This window comes from Manduca sexta, chromosome 22 (assembly GCF_014839805.1).
Source record: "Manduca sexta isolate Smith_Timp_Sample1 chromosome 22, JHU_Msex_v1.0, whole genome shotgun sequence".
Taxonomy (NCBI): domain Eukaryota; kingdom Metazoa; phylum Arthropoda; class Insecta; order Lepidoptera; family Sphingidae; genus Manduca; species Manduca sexta.
In genome coordinates, this window is record NC_051136.1 from 4,141,567 (window position 1) to 4,150,953 (window position 9,387).

The 9,387-nt window shown below is 34.8% G+C and overlaps 2 non-coding genes across 2 annotated transcripts; one reads left to right on the forward strand and one right to left on the reverse strand.

Moving 5' to 3' along the window:
- Window positions 1-1,446: 1,446 nt before the first annotated feature.
- On the reverse strand, window positions 1,447-1,519 carry Trnat-ugu. The gene has a single exon. It is a non-coding gene; the product is annotated as a tRNA-Thr (tRNA).
- Window positions 1,520-7,694: 6,175 nt separating this feature from the next.
- Window positions 7,695-7,767, forward strand: Trnat-ugu. Its single transcript has one exon. It is a non-coding gene; the product is annotated as a tRNA-Thr (tRNA).
- Window positions 7,768-9,387: the final 1,620 nt, after the last annotated feature.

Sequence of the window (9,387 nt, forward strand, 5' to 3'; positions counted from 1 at the left end):
TTTAAGGATAGTATGGTCAGATGGATGACACATGTCGTTACAGTTGTGTTTAGACGTAGGACGGTTGAGACCAACTAATGGATTCGATACATTTGATATAAAATTGGCTGTCTGAATGCATTCCATTAACTCTGTCGAGTGTCTTCCATAATCTACCGCTCAGGGTCTGATCAGGAGCATGAACTGCACTCTCATCGGTTACAATATTTATTCTAACAGTTTTCTAAAGAGTATTGTGGCCTTAATAGCAAACATGTGTGAAAGCAAATATCCTACTATCGTTTTAAACTTACTTATTCATAAAAACCAGGAAACCCTTTAAAGCAGCGATAGCCTTGTTGGTTGTGGAACGGACTGCCGAGACGAATGTCCGCAGGTTCAAATGCCAATGGCATACACCTCTGACTTTCTAAAAAAAAATATGTGTGCATTCTTTGTGAATTATCGCTTGCTTTAACGGTGAAGGAAAACATCGTGAGTAAAACCTGCATACCTGAGAAATTTTCCATAGGAATTTTCGAGGGTGTGTGAAGTCTACCAATCCGCACTAGGCCAGCGTGGTGGACTAAGGCCTAATCCCTCTCAGTAGTAGAGGAGGCCCGTGCCCAACAGTGGGACAGTATATTATACAGGGTTGATATCATTATTGATATGTATGGAAAAGTTCATCCTGACACATTTACATCGGAAAGATTTCAAACAAGCGGTTGAGTGCAAAATCTGATAAAACATATTGTAAGGGTTAGTATTTATGTACCGAAAGCACACGGCCCTGCCACTGCTCGGACGTGTACAGCAGTGGACTGAACATCTAATGTGCTTTAGTGTTTTCGATTACTGCTTTATAATTATAGTATATCGCTAGCTCGCTATTACAAGGTTCTATGTTCCATTTTTACACGAATTGAATTATGTGTATCCCATAATTCTATATCATTTTCAGCAATAAATTCCAATAACCCTGAAAGTTAATAAAAAGGCCCCCCTTGAAATAGTGTCGATCCAATATTTTCCAAAATGAAAATTTTAATCTCGTTTTTTCAATAGTAAAAATTTACGAAGGCCCTTGTAATAGTGAGCCAGGGATTTGTCCCTCTCATGTAACTAATAGATATTAGGCTAGTGAGATACTGTCATTGATCACGGACATTATATTTTAAGTGTTTCAATTCATATCAGTTTCCATAGCAATTTGCTCTTCAGCTTGCCTCATTGCTGAAATAAACAAATGTACATTTTTATATCTTAAAAATAATTATAAAGAAGAAATATTTTTTTCTATGTTCTGCAACTCAACAAATTCAAGAATTTATTGTCAATTTTTTTAGTAATTTTTTGTTCCAAGAATAAGCCTTAATACGCAAGAAGCCGCGACTAAAAGGTAGTAATAAATATGAATAGATACTATAATGTAGGTTGAGAAATAAGTTTCTAAAACGAAGAACTTGCCTTCGGAGAGAATTGAACTCTCGACCCCTGGTTTACAAGACCAGTGCTCTAACCCCTGAGCTACGAAGGCTGCAATAGAGACTATAAAATAATGATCTTCTTTAATAAAATAAACACAAGTATCACAATGTCTAAAATTCTCGGTTTATCTCATCTCATCTTCAGAAAAAAGTGTTTTATTTTGAGACATAAAATAAACACATTAAATCCAGTTCGCAGACCAGGCAAATACAAAAGGTTTCCTTGTAGAACAGCCAGTATCTCCTGAGCTGCCACCAATTCTTTGCCGATTTGAAATTACCACTTACTCTCTGCACTCTCTATTAGATTATACTCCATGATAATATGTCGCAACCATATCGCTCGTGAATAAATTTTGAAGGCTATAAAATATAACCCAACTGCATTTGCATACTGAGCAAGAGTCCCATCCCATCAATATACCATAGATTTTATTACTGGTGCATGAGTATTCAACTCCTGGTAAGTACATACAAATTACCAAATCGGTGCGATGGAGTAATTGACGTCACATACGTTCAAGGACTGTCGTGGCATGTAAAAATGGCTCCACTGATCTTAAACCGAACATCGCGTCGGATCAAACAAGATGGTTGATTGATGTGATGATAAGTTTAGGAATACGATATTAAAATATTATCTTCAAACTAGCTTTTGCCCGCGGCTCCGCCCGCGTTATAAAGTTTTTCGGGCTAAAGTTTTCCGTTATAAAAGTCACGATATATATTTTCCCGGGAGCCTATGTTCTTCCCAGGGTCTCAAACTGTCTCCATACCAAATTTTATCCTAATACGTTGGGTAGTTTTTGAGTTTAACACGTTCGGGCGGACCGATGCAGCGGGGGACTTTGTTTTATGATATATTTTTGTAGAACTTTTTAAGAGGAACAATCCCGTCATACATTATTGTTGTATAACTTTAACCGTTTACGCAGCGCACGCAACAGAAGCTCTCAAAACTAATAAATTGTCCCCGTTTTTGCATCATGTTTCATTACTGCTCCGCTCCTATTAGTCATAGCGTGACGATATATAACCTATAGCGCTCCAGGAACAAAGGGCTATCCAACATAAAAATATTTTTTCAGTTCGAACCGGTAGTTCCTGAGATTAGCCATTACTGCTCCGCTCCTATTGGGCATAGCGTGATGATATATATAGCCTATAGCATTCCAGGAACAAAGGGCTATCCAACACAAAAAGAATTATTCAGTTCAAACTCCTAGTTTATGAGATTAGCCATTACTGCTCTGCTCCTATTGGTCATAGCGTGATGATATATAACCTATAGCACTTCACGAACAAAGGGCTATCCAATAAAAAATGATTTTTTTAGTTCGAACCGGTAGTTCCTGAGATTAGCCATTACTGCTCTGCTCCTATTGGGTATAGCGTGATGATATATAGCCTATAGCACTCCACGAACAAAGGGCTATCCAACGCAAAAAGAATTTTTCAGTTTGGACCGGTAGTTCCTGAGATTAGCCATTACTGCTCCGCTCTTATTGAGTATAGCGTGATGATATATAGCCTATAGCACTCCACGAACAAAGGGCTATCCAACGCAAAAATAATTTTTCAGTTCGGACCGGTAGTTCCTGAGATTAGGCATTACTGCTCCGCGCCTATTGGGTATAGCGTGATGATATATAGCCCATAGCATTCCACGAACATAGGGCTATCCAACGCAAAAAGAATTTTTCAGTTTGGACCGGTAGTTCCTGAGATTAGCGCGTTCAAACAAACAAACTCTTCAGCTTTATATAATAGTATAGATTATGTTTGCAGTTTGCCGAGTCTAACAATGCCTCGAAATGACTGGAAAAGCACAGTTTTTACACGTTGCTATCTAACAGTAAGAATAGACGAGCAGGAATTTGATAGACGTTCATTGGCGTATTTGTATTGCGTGCGCGGCATGACACCGCTCTGAGATTCCAGATTCGAATCCCAGGATGGGCAAAGTAATAAATTCTTCTCAATACCTGGCCTGGAACCTAGAATGTAGCCGATATGGCGACACGTCAACTCCCTATCATATTATGGAATGGAAAACCCATGGTGTAAAGTAGATATCTTGACTACACCCCTGGCTACCTTTTAGACACAAAGACGTGGTTTGAGATTTATTTATTTGTTTGGAATACTAAAGAGAGCCATCGAAACAAAAATATCAAATAAGAATTTATTATTAATCGTAGTATATAGTCGACATAGAATTAACTCTTATCTACGATACGACATACCTAAATAAAAATAAAGTTCCATTAAATTATTGATCTCTAGATACATTACTATTATATAAATACAATATGATTACTTATTACTTGGTATAACATAGTATTATTGAATACAAAAATAAAATTATCGAGTCAATGTCACGCGGTATTGAACGTGTTTTCTTCATGAATAGTTTTACCATCCAAGTTATTCAAAACGAAATCGAGAACGTAGTTTGTTGTGTCCCCGTGACACAAGTTCTAACCAAATCAGAACAACCACATAATGAAAATACTAAATATTATTTCCTCAGCAGATTTCGTCCTTGGTTATAGACTTTTACTTGGCATGTATTACGATGTCAGATGTTCCAAAGTGCTTATAATACTGGGAAAAATGTATGGAGTTACATCATGCGTACTTCACTTATCAATGTATTATCTAATTAATTATATGTCAAAGAGTTTTAGCGCAACCTCAACTTATGTGCATCAAATGTCTATAATCACTCAAGCGCTGTTATCTACGGCAGCATCACTGGTCACGAAGGAAAAATATTTTATTAATTTCTACTCAGCTTTCAAAGACAACAAATATTTTGGAGGGAAAAAAGCAAGCGCTCTACCATTTATTTTGATAGTCTTTTGTTTTATTTATCAATCAATTTATAGAGCTTTCAAGGTGTGGGTGGGAAGGTCACCTGATATTTTGGTAGCTTTCGGAAATAGTGCATATGTGTTTCTTATTCAAGCATATTTTTTTCCACTGATTATGATTTTCCATTTGCTATATAATGAAGCGCGATTGTGGCATCGCCATATGAAAGACGTTTTTTGTAAAGAAGCAACAGAGGAAGAAAAATTTTATGTTGTTGATAATTTCATAAATGCCTGCCATTACCAGTCGAAGACGCTGAAACCATGTAATGTGTACATTAAAATGACGGTACGTAAACCCAAAACATTACATAACAAAATATTTACATGTTGTAAAATTTGATTTTTTTTTCTAAATCTTGTTGTTGTAGATATCGTTTGGACTTCTGGGTGTCACTTTCAGGATTATAGTCATTATATATCACTTATTATGCGAAGAATTTAGCGTAAGTTTATTTTCGTTCTAGAGACAGTCAGACATTTACTATTTCTTATTATTTTGCCTGTTCGACAGCCAACTAAATTCACACTAGATTTAGTTATTCATCTAAGGGTCACACCACAATATTAAGACTAAGGATATTTAAAAACAAACTATTTTTTATATATAATAAAATTATTGATAATCATAATTAAATTGCCAGCTCAGCTAAAGATCTATTGGGCATATAAACATAAATACATGAATTCCAAAAAAGATTTGAATGATTTTTGAAATTACAGAGTATTTATATATTAACACATTTCATTATGACCTCATGTAATGAATTTATATCCGTCTTCGCATCTCCATTCTTAGTCGAGATGTTTATGAGTCAAATGGATAGCATAAAAGAGATTTTAGCGAATCAACTTCTTCGTTGCAATGGTGAGTAATAGTATTTAATTTGATGCTAATTTAGACATGTATTTACGACTTATATTACAAAATTTTACCATACGAAAGCATAACAATACGTGAAGTGATTAACATCGAGTTTCTTCATACACTGTTACAGTGAAAGCTACTTTTCCCTAAATAATTAAGGTCTCGGGAACTGTAGGAATATATAATAATATTATTATAGAGAAATTCCCTTGAAAAAGACAGTATAAAGTCTTATAGTTTTAATATACACATAATGTACTAAATAGGATGAGGATCCTACGATTGAGTAGCCAGAAATAAAATTTTTCGATTATAACATAAAAGTTATTCCTTAAAACGCCTTCAAATTAGTCACATTATAAGAGCGCTGAAACCTCGTAATGTGAATCCATACGAATTGCTATAACCCAAATGACACTTAAGTAAAAGACTTAAGAGCGCATTCAATTTGCCCCTGAGTGCCGCGTGGCTGCAGCGCGACAGCCGTGAAGGCGCCCTTAGACAAAATTCAACATGAACAAATTAGAAATGACAGTTGTATGAATTAAATTGTTTTATTGTCTGATTTTTATTTGATGGATAACTTTGATCTGAACATTGAAAATCATACTTTCGAATATTAATTAAAATAAATATGAATTACCTGAGAATCATAGCTTGATTTCAATAAGGACAATGTCCTCCAATTATAGGAAAGGGCCAGACAATTAATAATTATATAATTATTATTCCAATTTCAGATAAAATATTACACACAAAATTGGTGGATGCGATTGATTACATTGAGAACGGAAACATGAGGTTTATAATTTGGCCAGAATTCCCAATGGACTTTAGTTTATTCCTGGTATATATCGGATTTATCACAACATTTGTGATAGCACTTTTGCAATTCAAATATTAATGTTAATTTTAATTAATTGTGTTATCTCACGATGCAATACAATGCGACACATGTAACAATAAGACACGACATATCACAATACAACGCGACACGTCGAGATACTACAACGACGCACAATCATTCATATAATATTGTAGTTATTTTTCTAGTATAATAAATACATTTTGTGAGTGGGAACTTGTTTTATTTATTTATTGTGGAACAAACAGTTATACAATGAAATTATGATTACGTAGTCAACTACGTATTATGTTATAGATCTATAATTACCTTTATGTATTACATAACAATCAAAATATTTAAATATCTGTCAAAGGTAGACGAAATAATATTAAATACAAGTATAAGTCTTATTATTTATTATAATAGTAATTTTACTCTGGATTACAACAAGCACAATAATGTAGCTTCGAGAAATAATTTTGTAAAAAGTTATAACATACCCCATATCCTGCCCGGAAATATAATTTAAAACACACATTAACTAGCTAATCTAGATATCTCATTTTATTATTTTTTATTTAGCCTAGAATCGAATGTAGCGGTTTTAATTACCATCTTGCTAAAGATAAATACTATTGCTCTGCCCATCCTGATTCAAATTGACAGGGGTTATGACGTCAACAAGTTATACAAAACTATAAAATTCGTAAAGCTTTCACTCTTTTATCTTAAAACAGCATTTGCAGTTTTCTAAGACAGCATTTCCTTAAAACATTGTGTAACGTAATATTCCTTTTTAATCATTTCTGTGTCTAGTCCATTGAAAAGTTACATTTGTGAACGATTGCTTCATCTCTGCCAAAGCGATTCAGGATCCAAGTAATTCGCGTACAAGCCGACAACCGCGGGTTTGTGTTGTACGTAATGAGAGTACAAAAAAAGTATTATGAACCTTATAAACACACGTTCTGATGACGTTGCAATGGACATTGCTTAACATTGAATTTCTTAACATTTTCGCTTATAACTTTTTTATTTATAGTTCTACGACAAAAAGTTACTGGACCAAAGTTGTAGAGAAAATTAATTTGCAACAAAAAATGTTTATAATTTTTTTTTATCTGATAAATAGTTTAAGAGATACATCGTAAACACCATTTTAACTCTTATTTTCAAGATTGCGGCCGTGGGACAAGGGTGGCGACCCCACAAACTTGGTTTTAGCTTTACACTGACCCCCCCTACACTTCAAAAAAATAAAATTGCGTCCTCTAAAAAACGCAAGGTAAGGCCTAAAAAATGTAACATTTCAATGGACTAGTCCGAATTAAACGCAAACAATTTTTGTGCTCTATCAATTATTCTTTAGTCAACGACAAGAAATAGTAATCCAAATTAAAAAATAATTAATGGCAGGCTCGCACCCTATCACATCATGTGACGGTACACATAGGCGAAAAGTGGATGCCATGGTTGCCCCTCTGCCTACGCGGGGATATAGATATTATATGAGTGTGTAAAAAAATCCTTTAGGCCTTTTCAGCTGTTAATAAAGGAAAATATTATCTGAAATCGCACCCAATGCACCATCGATGCATCGAAATAGAATCGTTCAATAGATTGCAACTACAGTAGCCTCCGTAGCTCAGGGGTTAGAGCATTGGTCTTGTAAACCAGGGGTCGAGAGTTCGAATCTCTCCGGAGGCAAAGTGGGAACAATTTTTGTCTTTTTTTATTACTACGTATTTACTGGTTGAAAAGTGCAAATAAAATATAAATACGGAATGTAGCATCCCTACTGTAGATTTGAATTGATATTTCGAGATTGAAAACCTGAGTTTATATAATATCAGCCGTGTATTATATACTGTCCCACAGCTGAGCACGGGCCTCCTCTATTAGTGAGAGGGATTAGGCCTTAGTCCACAACGCTGGCCTAGTGCGGGTTTGTAGACTTCACATACCCTCAATATTCCTATAGAGAACTTTTCAGGCATGCAGGTTTCCTCACGATGCTTTCCTTCACCGTTAAAGAAAGCGATAATTCACAAAGAATACACACAAAATGTGATGTGATGAGATTACATCCTTCATGGCGTGGTTTCCCATAACTTCTTCCTTAAATTTTGCTTATAAGTTTTACGACGGTGCATAGTTTATCGATATACCTATTATAAATGGTTATTTTCTTATAAGATTTGTTTAATAAGTATTATTATCCCAACTTAAAATTGGCATACTGTACAATTGCCATAAAAAAATGTATTATGCTCATGGCACGTACACTTGTTGTGACACCACATCACAACATTATGCTGAGTGGTTACTTACCAGTCACGACTGCGAGCAGCCATTTTTATATTTTATTATTATTTGTAATTTAGTTACATTATATTTGTTTATGTTGGGACTGTAAAAATAATAGTTTTTCTGTCTTTCAATGCATGTAAGCAGGTTTAAATAAAACATAATTTTAAATTTCATACTTTATTGACATCAATATTATATTTTACCAACGTTAAATTTTAAGTAATGAAGCCTAAACGCTAGAATGAGTTTTTTTTCTGTTTTGTGTACTGAGCAACAATTAAAAATACCATTCTTGCTGTTCAAGATTGTATTTCTCGAGAACTATATGCGACATCTATTATTGGTCACAGGAATAAGTACTGACGTACAGTACACGTACTTTATCGCGATTGGTGGATTGTTTCCCTCCCTTTTACGCCACGAACGTTGTTAACACACTTTATTTGCTTTCTATTGTAACGACTAGGTGAATTTAAAAAAATTGTAAATTCATGTTCAAATATCCGAAGTCTATTCATTTATCCCACGAGCCAAAATTCAAAATAAATATAAATCAGCACTAAGCCACAACACTTGCTTTGATTATACAAATTAGCTAAAATTTGAACTGTAATAATGCGATGACGTAAGTTGCTGTTAAATTTATAAAATTCAAAACATAACTAATATCCATGGGGAAGGTTGGCCAGATGACGAACTTGATGGAACACGCCTCTATATAATCTAATGCGTCGTTCACACTACGGCGGAGGTTTTTATCTGAAATCATTAAAGATAAATTGTAACATAAATATTTTTTTATTGATCACAAACACAATGTGCCCGATACATAGCAATAGTTAAATAATATGACTGCTTTGGTGGCGCAGTTGTACTGCATGCGCGGTATGGCAGCACTCTGAGGTCCTGGGTTCGAATTCCGGGTCGGGCAAAGTGATATTAGGGTTTTTCTTGTCAGTATTAGCCCGAAGTCTGAAATTTGTGCCCGATATAGCTATAGGCTCATCCCCTATGACA